The following is a 19761-nucleotide window of genomic DNA, read 5'->3' as shown; positions in this document are numbered from 1 at the left end:
TTGTTAAAAAAAAAAAAAAAGAAGCTCAGCATTTGTTCAAAGAAAAGAAAAAAAGACAAAGCCAGCCCTACTTTGTTCCTAGAAAAGGAAGATCTCCTTAGCCAAATCTGAACTCAGTAGCCAAATCTCTGCAGCCTACTCTGGCTGCTACAGGAGATAACTCATAACACTTTTCAAGTGACTTTGAGACTGGGCAGTAAAGATAGTACGTCCTCTTGAATCTTTCCTGCATATTCATAGATCTGTATCAGCAAACTCAACCTTCACCAAACAGCCAGGGTGGTGGAGAAATTACAGAAGAAAAAAAGTAAGTAAGTAAGTAAATAAATAAAAACGAACCATTTCTCTTCTTCCAACTCCCTGCTTACCTGCAGAGGATTATTCCCCAAACTGGATATAGAACGTCTCAACCTGAAAGACATTTTTGCCCCAGTTTTCATATGGCATTTTTTTCAACATATCTGAAGGGCTTTAGAACTGCTGTGTTTTTATCTGATGAAAATACTGACTTTCCTCCTGCAGTCCTACAATTCTTTGTGGTGAGACTGTTTCGGTATCAATATTAATATTCAAATGTCAAGTTTGTGACACTACATTTCCTGTACTATTTAAAGCACTCAGAACAATTATTATCCATGAAATATAAAGCAGTAAATTTCTGCTACCTGCTTACTATTTCAACAGCCCTAACTGTGACGGAACAGCACTTACACCACTCATATGCAATTTTACATGGAGATGTATTGTTCAGCTTTTCTAGCAGTATTCATACATTTCTCCAAATTGACTTTTGTTGTTTTTAGCAAAGCCACCATTTATTCTCTTTTCTGGAGTGCCACTGATATCTGAATCTCGCCTGAATTTGCAGTACTTACTGTTTCAGACTTTGGCCCATATATATTCCACAAGTGGTAGTAGTTTTCATGTATAGTGAGCCATCAAGGGTTTTTAAAATATTTATGGAAAACCAATCGTTTCTTACATTAATTCCACTGTTATTCAAAAGAGAAAAAAAAAATCTTCCATTTTGCCTTTCTTTCTCCATTTTAGTACTGAGTTCAATCTTTTTCTTTTGTAATCATCTAACCTTTGGTTACAAACCTTTGGCTGTAAGGGATATTTTTCTTATAACACGTAGATGTCTTCAGAAGTAACACACATTAGAGCAGCGCAGCTGAGAAAGCACTAACCTGACACTCCTTCCTACCAAGCTGCCAAAGTTGTGGAGAAGCCTTCATATAATAGGACCAAATGAAAACAGCAAATGTCCGTCCTCACATTCAGAATGGTGTACATTAATTACAGAGATGGGTTTTTATCCTTGTCAAAAAAACAGCTCTGTGAAGAATGCACAAAAAATAAGTCCAGCCTTCCACTAGCAGGCAACTTTACAAGCTAGAGGTCAAAATAAACATTCCTAATAACTTGAGGAAAGTTTTACTTTCATTGTATAGCTTGATGATATCACGAAGTACTTCAGTATCATTGCGGAGGTCAGTTATTTCCACTGTTCTCCTCTCTGAAACTGCTGGACTATTACAGAACGTACATACTTCTTTCAGTCTTCATTAACTTCACTGCAAATTCAAGCCAAAGGGGTTTGATCCCAACCCTCCAAAAGCCAACAGGAGGGACGCCAGTGGGAATAGGGCCTAAAACAACACGTCTACAGTAGTCAACAACTCTTGAGTTATATAAATGCTTGCTAATATCTCTATACTGACTGGCCATCAACATTTCCATTATAATCCTTTTACTTGGGGACGTTTGTATGCTGGATCTTATCCATACTCCTCTCCAGCCAGCTGAGAGGAATTGTTTTTGAGTGAAACAAGGCACCTCCCTCCCCTCCAGAGACCTGCAAACAACTAATAGAGCCCTCATTTTCCATACAGATTAACAGGATCCCACCACCCTGGGCTGTAAGACTCTACCTGCTTTTTGCTACACATGCTGCTGCAGAGTGGTAAAAGGTAGCTTCCATCCTGGTGCAGGAAATCAAGGGCTACTGGCTTCTTCCTGTAGTATGCCATGACGTGAATCATCAGGACCAGGAATGCAACAATGAGGCTTGAACAGTTAATGAATAATGTGCCCTGTGATTCGTCATCGTTCTGTTTACATTGCATTGAGAGTTATAAATGAAGTAATAAACAGAAAGATACAGTCCACCAACACAAGAAGTCTGTCACAAATGCTTTTTAAAAAGTACCAGGAGTAGTATTTACATCACAGCCAGTATTCTTCCTACCCAATCCTTAAATTTGGTCTCCCGTAGCACCCAGAAGGACAGCTACATTAGTCCACAGACACGTGGCTATATTATAACTGGACACATTATTATAAAGTGTTTCCAGTAGCCTGAGTATGACAGAAGACATAGAAAAACAAATTCCATTCTACAATATGCAATTTAGACTAATGTTAATTAATTCACATTCACAACATAAGCTGAAGTTGTTCCAAATAAACCATTATGATACATTCTGAGAACATGTACGAGGAACAAAACACAGAACTTGGCTAAGTTTAACCAGCCTACTGACACAACTTTATATGTATTTCCCAAAGGAGCCTGAGTCTTCCTTCTCCTGCCTGCTCCTGCAAGGACATCAGTACCAGGCCCACCACACTGCATTTGTCAACAATCAGCTCTAGAAGTATTTAAATTTAACGGGTACAACCTTAACAGTTTTCAATAGTGATGTAAGTAAGACTCAAGTGCAAATGCTTCTAAGAGGCCTATCTGAAGAAATGGGGACACATGCTGTCCTGAGCTATCGTAGTAAAGTATGATCCTTCTTTCTCTTCCCCTTCCAAGAGTCCTCCATACCCACTCATGCATTCTCAGTCTTCCTCCAATGCCTGTAAGCAGAACAAGATGGACAGGAGCGTGTAAAATGCTTCTGCCACTGCCTCCCAGGATATCCAACCACCCTACCCACCTACATGGGATGTAATCCTGCTGAAGAGAACTCAATGAGACCTCAGAACATCCCACTCTGCAGAAGACAAGAAAGACAGTCACCAGTAGCAAGGCAGCAGCTAAGAGAGGGGAACCCTACACTGAGGCTAGCAGCAGGTTCTCCTTCTGGGGCAGAAGCTTCTCAGTGTTTTGTCTGAAGTACCAACACACAGAGCTGATATAGTTGCCTTGGCAGGTGAACAGATTTTTCTTGTCAGTAACCACAAATTCTTTTCAAATCCTGAGCAGAAGTTAAGAGATGACCCAGGTCAGTACTCATACATCACAAAGCACAACCCTTCTCAAATACACAGGAAAAATGCAACAGAACACTCAGCTATAGACCAAACCCCACCTGCATACACCACGAACGCTCTTATTTTTCTATGCCCATCCAAGAACATAAATTGTCCTAAAGCTGAATACCAGCTCTTCACAAAGGACCTCAGAGCCGTCGGAGCATTGGAGCTCCCTGCCAGCTGCTAATGAGGCACCTGCACATCACAAACTGCCCAAACGCTCACACTCTTCCCCAGGCATAGCCATGTACTTTGCATCTGGGAGGCAACTTATTTTAATTGCACACCTACTAGGACAGGTCACCGTAAAACACACACAAAAATACTACTCATAAGTAAGACGAGAAATCAGTGGCTACGACTGCAAAGCACTGTTGCTAGCCAGAGACAGAGAGCGCACAATCCAGTGCTGAATGACTGCCAGCAAGGAGGAGTCCCAGTTTAAGGCCTCAGAAACACTTGGAAAGATGTTACTTGGCTGATTATGTTTCTGCTGGAAGAGTAAGGTTTCAGAGTAGTGTGCCCAGCAGATTAGATGTGCAGCTCCCAGCACAGCTTGCAGGAGCTGCAGATCTGCACCACCACGCACAGTGCAACTGTACCCTTGCACGAACTAGCAACACAACCTGCCTTTGAGCAATACTATGACAAAAATAATAGCAGTATCAATGAAACTGTACTCCGTGGGCAATGACCACAATAATGCAAGACTCCTGTTGAAATGAACTGCTCTGTAAGAAATTTTAATAACCAAGTGGGAGATGTAAAGAAAACAGTAAGGGCAGTTCCTCTTTGGAAAAAGACAGAAAGACAGACAAAAAGACAGACAGACAGAGAAAAAGAAAGAGAAAAAGAAAAGAAAAGAAAAAGAGAAGAGAAAAGAAAAGAAAAGAAAAGAAAAGAAAAGAAAAGAAAAGAAAAGAAAAGAAAAGAAAAGAAAAGAAAAGAAAAGAAAAGAAAAGAAAAGAAAAGAAAAGAAAAGAAAAGAAAAGAAAAGAAAAGAAAAAGAAAAGAAGGGACAAATTGGCATTTGCAATGTGTACAAGATGCCTTCATACACTTTCCTGATTCCTTGCCAGTAACTATTCAAAAGACCACTTAACAAGCAAACAGGTCTTCAGCACAACAAATAATAAAAAAGAGAGCAAAGCTTGTGCTATTTAAATATCATGAAACATTCTGCTAATCATGCACAGATGGAAGTACAGACGCTTCTGCCAGACGCCTTGTTCCAAAACTTTGCTCTATTTTTAATTATTTGATGCGCAGAGGACCTGTTTGCTGATTAAAAGGGCGCTGCCTTTAAAAGGACTCCATCAATATGGAGCCTGGTCTTATTTTTCATGGGAATTCAGAAAATGGTAACTCCAAACTGTGAGCTCCCTGTAACAATTTACTGCAGTTGTTTTCTGTCAGCTACTTCTCTCGCCTTGGGAGTCTACCTACAAATGGGAAAAGTGAAACTAACTATGTGAAATACCACTCAAAAATGCTGAGTAATTTCATTCGGATAATTCTTATTTTCCCACAACCTCCTTTTGTTTGTAACTCTTCTGGTGCTACCTACAACGAGCATCAATTTTCAGATACACACATTATTTTTGACAGCTTTCCTTTCAGTCAGAGCATAGTTTTTTTGTGAAAACACCTCCAAACTTCATCAGCCAAAATATTGTAGTCAGAGCTCGGCAAAAACACTTAGAGTGACTGAAAAAAAACACAAAACCCACACACAAAAAAATGAAAGGGGGCGGGGGGGGGGGGGGAGAGCAACCCTCACATTTTTTCCCTTCATACCTTCTACGAACTTCACTCATTCAGTGGGTACTTCATTCCTGTACTTCTCCACAGCAGTCAAGGAATTCTTCCCTCGATGAAGAGCCTCACTCAGAATGCACAGCATGTTCAATTTTTTTTCCCCTTTCTTTTTCTGAATTAAGTGCTTTTCAAACATCCCTTTTTTGGCTCAGTTTACCTTTTTATCTTGAAAGTTTTGCAATCTATTAATGTAGCATTCTGCCAGTATGAAAATGACTGGAAATTTAAGTAAAACAGCTCAAGCCGTTACTTTTGTCCCACTAGTATACTATGTAAAAGAATACTTTTTTAAGGCTCACTAACATTAATGATTTAAGCTGCTGCTATTAGCACAGTAGGAGCCCTCGGAGTAGCAGACCACATGGTATGACAGGAAAGCAACAGTGACCCCATTATCTTAGGAACAAATAACCCAAAGAGGGTGCCTCCCGGCTCAAGCCCAGCTACAGAGAAAACAGCTGAATTACTTTGAAACTGCCAGCGTGTAACATTATACAAACAGATAAACGCACCCGGTTTGTGAGCAACCAGCTGACCAGCCTGGAAAGCAAGGTGCCAGCTGAAGAGACGCTGCAGCTGCCAGCTGAGGAGGACTGGCAGGGGCAGGCAGGGCTGACAATCCAATGTACCGCTCCAGAGAAGAAATAAAGGCTTTTTCCCCCCCGTAAGGAGAAGGGAGGGCTGTGTGGAGGGAAGGGCTTGTCCTGACAGATCATCAGGACTGCAAAGCACAGAACCCAGCTATGACTAAGGAGGAAGGGAGGGAGATCAAACAGTGTTCAAATTGGCTGTTCTGTGGATAATGACTGAGGTACTGAAACCCTCTAAGCAGAAATGGACTCTAGGCTCACTGGAACACACACTGAGGGCAAGCCTGGAGAAGGGCAGCATGCAGCAATGTGTTGGGCTGGGAGCAAATGTGGGGGTGGGAGCCTTACAAGCAGGTCAGATGCTGCCAGGAGTGCTAAGCATGGGAGAAACTCTGCAGAGAAGGAGGTGAGGAGAGAAACTGACCAGCCAGCAATGGGAAAGTAAATCAGGGAAAGGTTGCAGCAGGACAGAAGGATGATGGGGCAAAATACTGCTTGGCTGTATGAAGACGAGTCTAATTCAACATGTGTACGTGAAGGCCTGAAAGTGAAGACAGCTGATGACACCTGACTGCGGAACAGTCTTCATTATCTCTTCACTTGAAGGAAAAGCCAAGCTAACACTCAGCTACCAAACAGCATCCTACCAGCAAGCTGACCAACAGCTCCAACCTCAGAGGGTCTCAGCCACGCCGGAGACGCACAGCCACATGTCACATTCTATTCCACCCCATCCATACACAAGTGGTTACACTCAAAACACGGCAATAAGTGATAGAGGCAAGCACCAGACCCCTCACCCACCACTGGCTGTGGAGCAGCACCCTGCTGCAGCACAGAGCACGCCGTGCTGCTGCTGCACAAGGCATGAAGCACGAGGAGCTGGTGCTGCAGCTCAGGCTGCACAGCACTGCTGGTTTCATAGAGTTATGCCGGCTGGGGCAGGAGCTGCACAAACAGCACCAAGCTCTGCAGCCAGCCCGCTGACAGCTCAGACAAATGGACTGCACAGTGCTGCTGCTAACGTAGCAGAAGGGTGTCTTAGTTTGCATTTCTTCCATTCCTTTCAACCAGCATGACGTTCAACAAGCTCAAGTCTTTAGGTAGCTGGTGTCTTTCTTCACTGCTACTTAATGTGTTTCAGATGCTTGCTAGGTACCTCCTGTCCATCTTACTTCAGGCTCACTCTGGCTGTACTCTTAACAGATATCAACATCTGGATAGCAGTGTCACATAACAGACGTCACTCAGGAAGTTTATTATCACAACTTTATTTTGCCCAGTTGCACACTATTTCTCCTGAATCTGCTGCAGAGCTGCAATCAAAACAAGCTTGTGGTGACCAACAAACCCCAGTCTATACCCATGCCAGTTTGTGACAGTCTCACAGCAGAAGACCACTCACTGGGACTGAAGTTATTCCCTCAGCTCATGCAAGCATAGAACAGGACACAGATTTTGATTCTTTCTTCAGTCCTTCCAGTGTCAGTGTCAGCTATATTTTAAGTCAATCCATAACATACTTGTGCAGTACCCAGAAAAAAGACACAGTGCAATTTTAAACAACAGGTAACAGGCCCATGACATCCACCATTCCGCCTCCTTCCCCACCAACGCAGACCTCAAAACACATTAGAGAGACTATACTGCAGTGTCAGCTATCACCCTACAACTTAATCGACTGTCAAGTTCAAAATGTAAACAGGACTGTATGATCAGCAACAAAAACATCAGGCCAAATCACAGGGGACACTCAAGGAAATTATACTGGGACTGACAGTAGGAAACCTGAAACTCATCCCTGAGGAGGCAGAGGAGACCTAAGGGGAAAGGTAAAGCATCTTTTTCTGTTCTGCAAACCAGAAGGTGTAAAGGAAAAGTGTTTGCCCACTAGTTTGTCTTTGGCCTTTCTGCCAGCTCTGAAGAAGTATTGCTCACAGAAGAGTCCTGATAACATGGCCAGAGGATGCAAGCCAGGAGAGCACAAGCAAGAGAAATACAAAGTCCAGGATGGATCAGTCCCTCATCTGTAGTAAAGCAGGAAGGGGTGGCACAATTTGACTTTATTTATTTATTTTTACACCGGCAAACAATTGCAGTTCCGAGTAATCACCACACCTGTTAACGACATGGTTTGGGAGTTTGTTCATTAAAACTGGATGCTCAAATCTTAAGACATTAGTATGAAATTAAAGTCTTGTAGTAACTGAGAGACAGTGTTCATGATATTCGTACTGTAGTGTTTTACTTGCGTAAGTATTGGTAGAACAATCGCTACTGGCATGTCTGCATCAGAATATTCTACTTGGAAGTTCAATTTTAATTAAAAGGAAATTTGCATCCCTTGCTGGGGGAAGAAGATACCACTGATCAAATCTATGGCACTTAGGCGCAGCCTGAAGTGATAGGCAATGCTGCCCAAGAAGAGGCTCGGTCTTTAAGGCAGTGCTGCTAAGCCAGAAGAGCAAAGTGACCAGAGAACGGTCTGAACCATTCCAAGGTGGATGACCACATCTACTGTCTTTGACCTCTGAGCAGGCAAGTGGAGATCAGCCCAAATCACCATCTCCTAACTCTTTGGCCACATCTATAAAAAGAATCTTGACACCAGGGTGCAGGATGGAGCTCCCTCCTTAACAGCTGTAGTGCTTTTTAGAAGAATCCATCAAAGGACATCACCTCCCTGGTGTGCAGGCAAACCAGTCAGATCACAGCTGGGACATCCTGCTCACAGTCACTCACATTTCTTTCCTGACTCTCACCAAGGATTCCTGTTTGCAGTGATGCCCACTTTTGAGTCACTAAAAGAAATTAAATTGGATTAAAAAATTTGAAGAAACGAACGAAACAAAAAAAGGCGCAATGACCTATTTGGTTTTACTTGTCTATATTACTGTTGTTTCTTACTTGTTAAACTCCACCTGATTTCCATACCTTTGGTGTTAAAACATGATATATTCTGTAGAAAAAAAGTACCACAAAGTAAAACAGAACTTATTTTTGTCTTAAAAATGAGAAAAAAAAATCACCCAAGCGACAGCAAATATACAAACAGATAGAATGTAACTGTATTAGCATCTGAATTCTGCACTTCAAGCTACCTTTGATCAACTTGATTAACATTCCTTCCTAAAAATCTTACAGCTGATGCACTTCATGAACACAATTAAAAGTAGATTAATCTGCTCTAAATTGTACATTTCATAAGATTACTGTTCCTCTGATTAATGTTACTAAAAACACGTGCAATTATGTACAAATGCATTTTTGTCAATGATAAAATAAACCCATGAGAGAGCTAACAGTAACTGGCCAAGAGATATCACTGGGAACATCGAATAAATCAGCAAGCCATATGATGCAATGTTATGTGATCTCATACACCAAATACTACACTTCTTGTTCAAGTACAAGAAAAAAGAGTCCAGTTGTCTGCTTATACCACCTGACTGGCTAAGATCCAATTCTTATGGTATCACTATCTACACGACATCGCTGCCAGCTAGTCAGAGTGACTACAGTTGATCCACAAGCCTTCCTCTACTAAAGTCAGTGTGATAAAATGTTAATCACATCCAACAGCACAGTTTGACACAGTTGAATTTCAAAGACAGTGGGTCTGAAATGGACACATCTGAGCCCCAGTCTGAAGGGGAGGCTCACCCTGACCTTCCCAGGACAGCCGCGAGCAGACTGATGTCCCTTCACCCCACGAATCCCCCTGGCTTGGTACAGTAGCTAAGCACTGCTGAACTCAGGTACCCTTCAGAAGCACTGCAAGGCAGTAATTAGCGTGAGGCTCATAATGCATTCCCCAGCCAGAAACATGGGTTGCTGTGGCCACTGGAGTCAGAGAGTGTGAAAACGGGCTGGGGGGGGGGGGAAAGGGGGTAAAGGAAAACAGGTAACAGCAGAGAAAACACAGCAATATTTTATTTAAGTATCAAATATTAAGATAATTGTCATTATCAACTAAGCTGTCCAATAAGCATTACAGAAGAATGGTGATTAAAAAAAAAATCCATTACAATATATTGTTCCAGTCAAGAGGATTAATGGTGCACAGGAGATACCTCCGACACAAGCTTGTATTTCTTAAATCATGTTAGGCTTTGTTTTGATTTTTGGGGAAACGATGCGTTTAACATCCTGTCTGCAGACGATACAATTTTAAAATGCAACCACAATAGCAATCTAAACCCCTCTTTTATTTTCTGGGAAACGCTGCGCACCGCTCCCATTACGCTTACCGGTAACTGCAGACTGTTACCATGCCTTACTGTGGTTTCAGCATTCCTACGGCAGGGCTAAGCAGCAGTCAGAAAACAATGATATCCCCAGGCCCGCGCTGTAGTTTCTCGAGCAGAGATTAAGCACGGTATTCTGCTCAACAAGCTCATCACTGTTAAGTAACTCATCAGAAAATAAAGAGGGAATTATCAAATGGGAATTGCCAAGTAATTAGTTCTCTGAAGCAGATGACATACAACTGTTAAAGGGAGGAGCTTCCCTGTTAGTCATATGTCAGAGTAGAGCCTACTAATCTGTAAATAAAAATGCATTTCATATGATTAGCGCAACGGGTTTTTAACCACTAGTGGTACATGAAGAACTAACTTGCAAGTTTTTGTGCTTTAATAAGCCAGCAAGACTTGTTCCCTTTGCATACAATGAATCTTCCAGCACTGCAGATCGCCTGCTGTCAGACTGCCTGGGGATGGATGGCCATGAAGACAGACCGCTGCCAGGGAGGGGACGTGCTCAAGGGCTAAGGAAGAGGGTAAGTGCATTTACTATCATAGTAACCGGAAAAGGCACTCCCTGCTCAGCTGCTCCACGTGATGCTGACAAGGAACGGCACCAAAGAGAAAACATTCCCTGGCATACAAATTCTGAGTGCAGCACAGAAGGATTAAGCCTGCTTTCTGTTCTTAGCCCTCTCCTTTAAAGCCTGACTTTCTTCAAGTAGCTCATCTCACAGGAAGGTTAAATTTGCAAAACCCAGAGGGCCTTCACGTGTGGGTACCTGACAAACAAAAATGTGGTAACGCTCATGACCACATTCCAATACAAACGAGAAACCCTTAAAACTTTTCTGCTTTTTACAGACTGAAGAGTGAGTCAATAAACCCTTACATCAGGTTTTCAGCTAGTCACAAACAGACTCATCACTGCTAAGTAACTTACCGACTAAAGAGGCAGTTACCAAACGTACCAAGGGTGAGGGGAGAAGCGGATACTGGGGCCTATACAGAACTACAGATCAGGGATGGCAATCGCAGCATTTTGGCCCTCAGCACATGCTCTATCTCTGTCTAATACTTGCTCTATCAGACAGAAGATGACACTATAAAGTAATGCAGATCTCCACAGCATATCACAGAAGGTGAATCAAACCTTGGGAGGTGGCTTGTATCACATTACCAACGTGAGCCTAGCAGGTCACTACAGCCAGCTCCATCTGTACTTCAGACAGCGTTACAAAACCTCCAGTCAATTTGACATCAGGCTACAGCAGCATCTGCCGAGGAAACCAGAGCAAAGCCATGGCAGGGCACCACATAGGTGATGGGACAGGGCTGGGGAGATGGCCGGGCCTCATCTCCAACATCTGACTCTGCATTCATACCTTTTCATTTGATTTATCCAAGAGTTACTCACTCAGGCACAAAACAAACAATTAAAAAAAATTAAAATGATTTCTAATTACTCTCCAATTATACCTAGTTCACATCTTCATTTCATTTGTGCTGTTGATACGCTCACAGTCTCCACTGCTGCCTTCTTTTAGCCCTACAGCCATTGCAGGCCTTGATAAACAGTGTAAGAGGGAGGAAATAAAATCAACTGTGATAGAAGAACACCGATATGGCAATCAAAAAACTGCCTTCAGACACACTAATGTTGAGACAGATTACCTTTTCTACACTCAGTACAAAACATTTTAAGAGGACAGACTTGTTCATTTACAGAAAGCGGGAGCCAGGAGCCTGTGCAAAGCAGAGCTTAGGCCTTCTGTAAAAAATAAACCCTAACAGGTAGTGTGCAGATGGAAAACTTAGCAAGAAAAAATTTACAAACAGGCTGTGGCTGTGAATTCAACCCGATACTGTAATATGATTAATAGATATCAAGTGACTCAACAGTGGAAAAGATTGAAAAGAACCCTCCAGTTGTTAAAACATCCAGTGCCTCATGCAAAATCCACTCAACACAACTGCTTAAAAGAAAGCATTGAGTCATTTGCCTGTGTGGAAGGAGGCAGAGCGAGTTCCGAACAAATAACAATAACTCAACGGTTTTTAGCTCAGGCTAAAATTAAAGTCAGGATTCAGGGGAAAAAAAAAAAAGCCATATCTCAACACATGTAATTTTATTTTCACTAATCCCAGTGCCCTCATTCAGGCAGCGAGCTCTGCAGACTCTGCAGGAAAGCTGCTGGAACCAGAGCAGCAGGCACGCCTCAAGCGTACGCACCGCAGCGGCTTCACTCCCTGCAGCCACGCGCCTCCTCGTGAGTACAAACGCACGTGGGGGGGCACCAGGATTGAAGCAAAGTTTCTGAGCTCTGATACTGGATGAAATAATCATGCCTGATGTTCCATCCCTCTGACAGAATCCCGTGGCCATAACCTGGGTCTGCACAGAACAGAGCAGGGCTGCTAATACTTCCCTCCTCCTCCTCCCCCCCACCCAAAAAAGAAGTGAGTGCTGGAAAACATGCTGTGTCTCGGCATGAGGTGCTTCATTTCGATTCGTGAAACCCATTTGTGGCCACTCACTGCGCTGCTCTGGGTCATGTTTGTTTCACGTGTTACCGCTTTTGAGTTCCCTTCTGTTAAATCAAGCACCAGAGATAACGCTTGTAAGCAGGCAGTCGCTATCTCTGTAACTTTGACTTTACTCATTTATACAGTAGGACTGATTCTGATCGATCCCTGGAGAAAATAAGCACTAACTAACAAGGCCAACAGAGGTACCCACACTCAGCAACTGAGAGCTCATCCAAGAGAACAAAAAGGAGCTGAAAAAGATCTGATCTGAAATCCAGAAAACAACACTGCGTTTCAAACTGCACTGATACGGAAAAAAATCGGCGCAGTCCTGTTCTCCTCTCATGCTGTAACCGAGACAACTGCAGCAGACTTAACTAGGTTATTTCTTCTTTAATCCAAACTGTTCCTAACACGTAACACACTTCTTCTCGTGCGATCACAGGAAGTGCCAGATGCTAAAACATTTGAGGTGACTTAAGAGATACACTGCGGGTAACTCGGTGTGGTTATTCACAGCATTCAACCAATATGCCTTAAATGATATCTTCCAGTTAAGAGACAGAAGGCTATTCTGTAGTAGTAATCGTCTCTGCAAATAAATACAACTTCATAAAACCTGTGCCAGTTCTGAAAAAATGCAAGGCTTTGCAGAAGCATCCCTGTCATAACAGAAAGCTCCCTTCCATTTGATCTCCCGAGCCCATAGCAGCTACCCAGCCAGTTTTCTCCCAAAAGTGAAAGATGAAATGTGTCAGTGCACAGGCACTTGGGCTGGCTGCTCACTCAAGAAACTCCAATTGCTCCGAAGGGGCACAGTGCTATTGGTCCGCCCCCACTACTCCAGCTCACTTGTAAACCCTAAGAGGCATGTCTTTACATGCAAGTGCTTGCTCAGACAACTTCTCTTTACAGCACAGCACCCTACCCCATAGCAATAATAAAATGTAAATCGTGTGCCACACACTTCTCTCTGACATGCTTCATATAATAGAAACTTATTCTGCAACAGAGACTTTCTAGTCAACCCTTCATATGTAGAATGCTACAGTAATGGAGTTTTCCAGCTGCATAAAGGGGAGAAAAAACACCTTCAACTTCTGCAAGTAATCACAATATTTAATTTTCCTTGATTTAGAGAAATCAGTTTTTTTTATAATCTTTTAACATATTTTTCCCCAAAAAAAATTGTAAGCAGTACTGCCAATACCAAGCACTCAAAAATCAGGAAAGAGGTCCAAAAATCCCAGGCTGGCTTAATGACAATCAGATTAAAGAAATAAAATATAAATTTATGTTCTTTTTATTGGCAGTACGATTGTTGAGCCCTGAGATTTGGTTCTTTCAAGGTTTTCTCCCCAGCTACTCGAGAAGGAGAAGCAAGGAAGAGGAGAGGGAGCTACTCCATCCTGTCTGGTTGCAGAACTTTGGGAAAAAAAGTCAGAAGAACTGAAAACATTCCTGAAACTGGAGTAAAAGACAGTTGGGCACATCACTTGTGGCCAAGTAAAGTTTAGTGCACGAGAGGAAATCGGACACCGAAAAGTCAAATGTGGTGCAAGCAACAAGAACCACTAAAAATCTTCACTAAAACACGGGAAGGATTTATATAATTCTACTAGTGGCATTAACCAACAAAAGATCAAAGGCTGTAAACTTTTCCATTCGTGCTACAATCTTTTAGTAACTGCACATGCTCTGACCTGAGGTGAACATAAAAGCACTCATCTGGAACCCACTGTCCTGTCAGTCACCCAAGTGAGTCACCAGAGTTAATGGCACTTCTCTGACAAGCTTCTCCAGGACCTCTGCTGCCAGGCACGGGAAGTACAGACATTTCGCAGGTAGATAACGGCATGGACTCCATTCAGGTGCCCGTGCTGACCAGAACCCGCGGCAGACAGCACATGCTTGTTGGACAAAAGAAAAGGCAGCACTTTCTCACCTTACTGACAGTGCATCTCTGTATGGCAAAGATGATGGCGAAGGTGGTCACTGTCCTGTAGGGGTCAACAATAAATTCACAGCTTGTATTGGTCGCCCTTCTGGCTCGGCCTGCGGTGCTGTCGATCCCAAAGTTGAGGAGGTGGGAACCAAAATAAAACAGAGCAGAAACACAGTTAAGACTCATATGACAGCACACTACGACACCCTAATGAAGCCTGAGTGATTGCTTTTGCTATTACTCAGGCACAAATAAACTACAGATTCAGTCCTGCAGACAGCACACATACAGCACAGAGAACATAGGCCACTTCTCCCAACAGAGTGCTCCTTTCCTAGACATGATCTTAACGAGGTGAAGAACCGTAAGCGAGTCGAGCTGACTTCACTGCCAGGAGAATGGGTTTTATTTGAGGAGGGGCACCACTCAGAGAACCACCGCTGCAACTGCTGCTGTAGGGTGAAAGCAGCCAGCCAGGGGAACGTGGCGTTACCTTGTCCTTAACTGTGGCACCTTAAAGCCAGTGCACAGCACTACAAGAGCCCAAACAATGTAAACAATGGCCAACATTACCAGCATGATTTTTTTTTCTACTTCTGTATTTTTCTGCAGTAAAATTACCGAGAGCGGCAGCACTGACATTCTGCTGACATCACATATTCAACAAAATATTTTTTTTTTCCACTTGGAATCTCACCAAATATTTTTATCACTCTTGGGATAATAAAAGGATTTAGTGGGACCATTTCTCCCTCACTGAGAAGCACTTTTGTTGTTTCAGTTTATGAGCACGCTGACTTGTCCCTATTTACAGAAGGATTTACACACATACTTAACTCCAGATAGGTTCTTTAATCAATCCTCATTCAGCAAAACCCTCGCTGGGACACGTACTAAAGCAACTTTGCAGACTGGGACCAATACACGCAAGCAGATTTGCATGTGTTTCAGAGCCATCCCAGACTACAGCTTTTAGGGGAAAAAAAAAGAAAGCATCCAGCATTACCCCCCCCCTCGACGTTTGCAGGGGGATCAAAAAGGAATCACAGTCATAGATCCAGTTTCTGCCTTTCTATGAAAGTCAGGAGACTGCAAAGTTTCTTACATTTAAAAGCACTCATCATCTATCAGCTATTATAAGCTGACTTGTAACAAATGCAAACCACCTAACAAGATGCACGCATGACATCAAGATTCCTAAATGCTGTATCTCTGCCCGAGTAAAACCAAATGAGTTCAGGATTTTCGGCTTACAAAGCTCAGGCTGAGCAAAGCGTACAACTTCCTATGGAGTACTCACTGGAAGGCAGCACATCGTTTCAGCAAACTGCAGCATTTACCTGTGTCAAGCCTGACAGACTGCTGCCTCTCCAGCTAATTGCGTTGGTTACAGCAGTCGGTACCGGTACCTCCAAGGAGACCTACAGCTCCATCTGCCACCAGAACAGTGCAGAGCGCCCAGACCGTAACCTGTGCAGCCTTCCCCTCATCCCCGTGTGCCCACCGGGCAGCCGGACCACTCCCACACAGCCCTGCACCCACACAGCCCTGCAGCCACTCAGCAACTCTGACATGCGTTTCCTTTAAGCCCTGCTGCAGTTCTTCATCGCGTTTCCCTCAATTAGCACACCACAACAAAAGCCAGCACTGCACGAGCGGTGACAATGACAGTCCTCGCTGCCGCGTAGCCAGACGTGCTGCTGAACTTCAGCAAGGGGAGAATCAGGCCTTCATTTTGCTCTGCTGGTCACGGCACTGAGACCATTAGTTTCAAATCCTAACGTTTAAATCAGCAGTTGCTTTTCAGGTGAGCACATTTAACATCTATTTTCTTAATTAAGATGAAACTAGGCCACTGGATCTGTTACATAAAAATTTTTAAGTGAAATTCCAGGCCTCTCGTAAATCAGTCCCTTCAACCTCTCTAAGTAAACCGGACCAGGCCAGGGAGAAGAGCCACACCATGGACTTCAGGAAGTCTTTTCCAAGTAATCACTTTCCGATGCTCTCCGTCACACGGGTGAGCTGCCTCTCCATGCAGCACATTACCGGCAGCAGCAAGCTCGAGAGCAGCCGTGCCGTGAGCGCTCACCTTCTGCTGCTGCCCCTCTTCATGGGCTGCCCTCCTTCCAGCTCCCTCAGCATGCAGAGGGAGGACGCCCCGGCCAAAGGCAAGCAGTCCGGGCACCGGGAGCCGGTCAGCATGGCCTGCAGGCTGCCTGGCAGCTCCGGTGCCACGCGGTGCCGGCGACTTCTCACTGCCGAGACGTGAAATGCTCCGGGCTGCGCTCCGTAGCGGCGTGTATGCGCGTGAGGTAATCAACGGGAGTAGTTCACCGCTCCCGCACGTGGCTCACGCGGCTCCTTTCGGGGGGGGGGGCAAAAATCCCACGGAAGCCCACGGTGCTTGGTGCCGTAGAACGATACTGGGAAAACGGCGGCCGCAGGCAGCGGGTCGGTGCCTGAGCTCTGCTCCGCCGCTCCGTGCCTGGCTGGAGTCCAACAAGCGGAGCTACCCCAGATACGCGCGGCTCACATGCAGCCCCTGGAGCCGCTCCAGGCCCACGGCGTTGGGACTGAGCGCCAGATTCGGTGCCTGCATAAAAAGCCGCCCTGTACCCGTGTGCAGGCACCGCGGGGAAGGCCGATGTGCGCTCCTGGGTTCAGCGCTGCTAGAGGGGGCAGCTCGCAGCTCCGCTGCCTGCACTCTCACGGCACTATGCCGTCTGGGGAAGGAAAGTTTCCCGCTCTGCGTTACAACGAACACGGGTGCAAAATAACTCAGAACATCGGGAACGCGTCGCTCTGCCGATAAGAAAGCGTTCATATTACACGCTCCTCGGATATCTTAACCAAGGCAGAAGCGCAGCCGTCCCACCCGACATGCAGCTCCTCGCTCACGCACGCGGCGCGGCACCGGACATTCCCAGTGGGAATGTCACAGCCCGGGGCGGGACGGCCCCATCGGCCTACAGCGGCCGCGGCGCGGAGGGAAAGTTTCCCTGCGGCTTCCCCGAGCCCGAGGCACCGCTACGGAGCCGCACTGCTCCCGCACACGGCACAGAGGGGGGCGGCCGGGCGCACGGCGCACGCACACCTGAGCGGCCGGGGCTGTCTGTTGCCATGGCAGCGCGCTCCCATCGCGCGGCGGAGCGGGGCCGGGCGGGCTCCGGCGACGCGGGGCTGCGGGAAGGGCCCGTGGGCGCTCCGTCGGCCCGCGGTAACCCCGCCGGTAGAGGGGGGGGGGGGTGAGGGAAGGGCCGGAGGCGCGGCGATCCCGCGGCGGAAGGGCTCGAAAGCGAAATTAAAAGCCCTCGGTGCGGCGCTGCACGGCCCCGCAGCGCTCTGCCCCGAGCGCGGAGGGGTCCTCCCTCCCTCTGTCCTTCCGTCCCTCCCTCCCGCCCGGCGCTGCGCGTAGTGCACGGCGTGCGCTCAGCGGCGCCGGTTCAGCCGCCTCTCGCCGCGTCGCGCGGCGCATTATATAACGGCTTCCGACTTGTTTGCTCCTCCGTTACTGCCGCTCGGCAATTCCTTCTCCGCGGGGAACGCGCTTCCCGCTCACATTATTATCGCTATTACAGCGGGCGCCGACGTTTCCCCACTGCCTTTTAATTCAGACTTCGGTACCCCCAGGAACCGCGCTCGCACTACCCCGCAGCGGGGGAGGGGGGGGGGGGCATCAAACAACACGGACCTGGGGCCGAGCGGCGGTGCCCCGCGGCCCTCCCGCCCGCGCTCCCCCGGCGGCTGTACCGGGCGTTGTCCGCAGGCGGCCCGGGGCTCCCGCCGGGCACATCCCCGTCCCAGCGCCGCCTCCTCCGCCGCCGCCCGCTCGCTTCATTCACCCCCAGCGGCCGCCCAGCCCCTACTACATGCGCCGTGCGGCCCTGCCGCGGCCCCCCCGCTCTCCCCCCCCCCCACACACATACGGAGGGGCCGTGTCACCGCACCGCCACACACACGCACAAACACACACACCCCGCGGCCGCCGCTCGCAAAATGTCCACCGGCACCCTGCCGCCTGCCTGCCGGCCCGAGGGGGGGGTGGGGGGGAAGGGAGGAGGAAGAGCAGGAGGGCCGTGCGAGCCCCGGGCCCAGGCCGCTGCCCTCGGCCATGTCTGAGGCCGCAGCGCTGCCCCCCCGTACACATACACACGCACACACGCACGCACACAGCCGCCCCCGGCCCCGTGTTTTTCCAGCCGGGAACCGCGGGCGGCTCCGCAGCCCAAACAAGGGGAGAAGCCGGGGGAGGAGGAGCGGGGGGGGGCAGAAAGCGGAGGAGGAGGAAGAAAAAGGCACTTACTGTAAAGTGTCAGTGGAGGTGGGGCTGGCGGGGGGGGTCAGACAGACACTCGAGCACCGCTGTTCTCCCGGGGCGGGGGTCTGCGGTTGTGTGCGTGCGCGTGTGTGCGTGCGGGCTCCTTCCCCGCGGGGACACGCTCCGGGCTGCTCCGGCGCTGTAGTAGAAATGATGTCTGCGGTACAGCGCTCGCTGCCGCTCCGCTCTCTCCAGTATGTAAATGTGTAATAGAAGCCAAATATGGAGCAGTTGGCTGCCTCTGCAACAGCTCAAGGATCCTACTTCACGCGAAAGAGAAGGGGGGGGGGGGGGGGGAGGAGGAGGAGGAGGAGGCAAGGCAGCACTCTGGCAGGCGGCCAAGAGAGCCACACAGATTATTGCATACGCGCAGCACCGCCGGGGCCGGCGGCCTTAACCCTTTGGGAGCCGCCCGGAGCCGCGCTGCCCTCTTCCACTCCCCCCCACACCCCCTCGCCCCAGCCCCCCCGGCCGGCCGCTCCTCGCCCCGACGCCCGCTGCACTGGGAGACGCACCGGCGGGCACCGGGAGCGGAGCGGCCGTGCGGGATGCGGGAGCGCCGGCCGAAGCCGGGCCGTCGCTAAGGGAGGAAATACACGCACGCCGGGAGCCGGGTACGGCTTGGAGGCAGCGCCGTGAGAGTTACGGGAGGGCGACTTTATTTCAGATGCCATATTGCGCTTGGCCGTGGGGAGCCGTGAAGCGTTGTAGAGCGGGGAGCCCGCATCCCGCTCCCGTTTTCTGAATTAAGTTTTATTTTTTCCGGATCCTCGGCGTATGCTCGAGTCGCTTTGTAGAGAGTACCTTCCACTTCATTCAGACCAAAGAGGCTCTGACTCATTCCGTCACCGCACTACGCGGCAGGCAGGGCTGCACCACGCATGTTTGGGTACTCACTCCCGCTGCGCTCTCGCACGCGCTCCAAGCACAATCCTCGCGCGTCTCTGCCGGCTGCGCGCGGACCACTGCCCGCCTCTCCCAGACTAATGAATGGGAGGAACAGAGCCACAGGACGGCGTCTGCTCTGCTCGCTGGCAGCCCAACCGCCGC

At 47.5% G+C, this 19761-nt stretch overlaps 1 protein-coding gene across 3 annotated transcripts in view; it reads right to left on the bottom strand.

The window, feature by feature from the left end:
• The window catches only part of ATXN1 (ataxin 1), a 194116-nt gene extending 175141 nt beyond the window's left edge, over positions 1-18975 (bottom strand). For 2 of the 3 annotated variants that reach the window (XM_065752306.1, XM_065752307.1), the window contains exon 1: positions 14391-15370. The gene's annotated coding sequence lies outside the window, so the exon portion shown is untranslated. Of the gene's footprint in view, positions 1-14390; positions 15371-18696 lie in introns of those variants that run through there. The other variant, XM_065752308.1, reaches the window with a different exon arrangement.
• Between the last annotated feature and the right edge of the window lie 786 nt (positions 18976-19761).

Source organism: Cyrtonyx montezumae, unplaced genomic scaffold (assembly GCF_038088225.1).
Source record: "Cyrtonyx montezumae isolate F1298 unplaced genomic scaffold, pur_monq_1.0 scaffold_8, whole genome shotgun sequence".
Lineage (NCBI taxonomy): Eukaryota > Metazoa > Chordata > Aves > Galliformes > Odontophoridae > Cyrtonyx > Cyrtonyx montezumae.
Note: the sequence above shows the minus strand (reverse complement) of the source record. Positions and strands in the feature narration are given on the sequence as shown.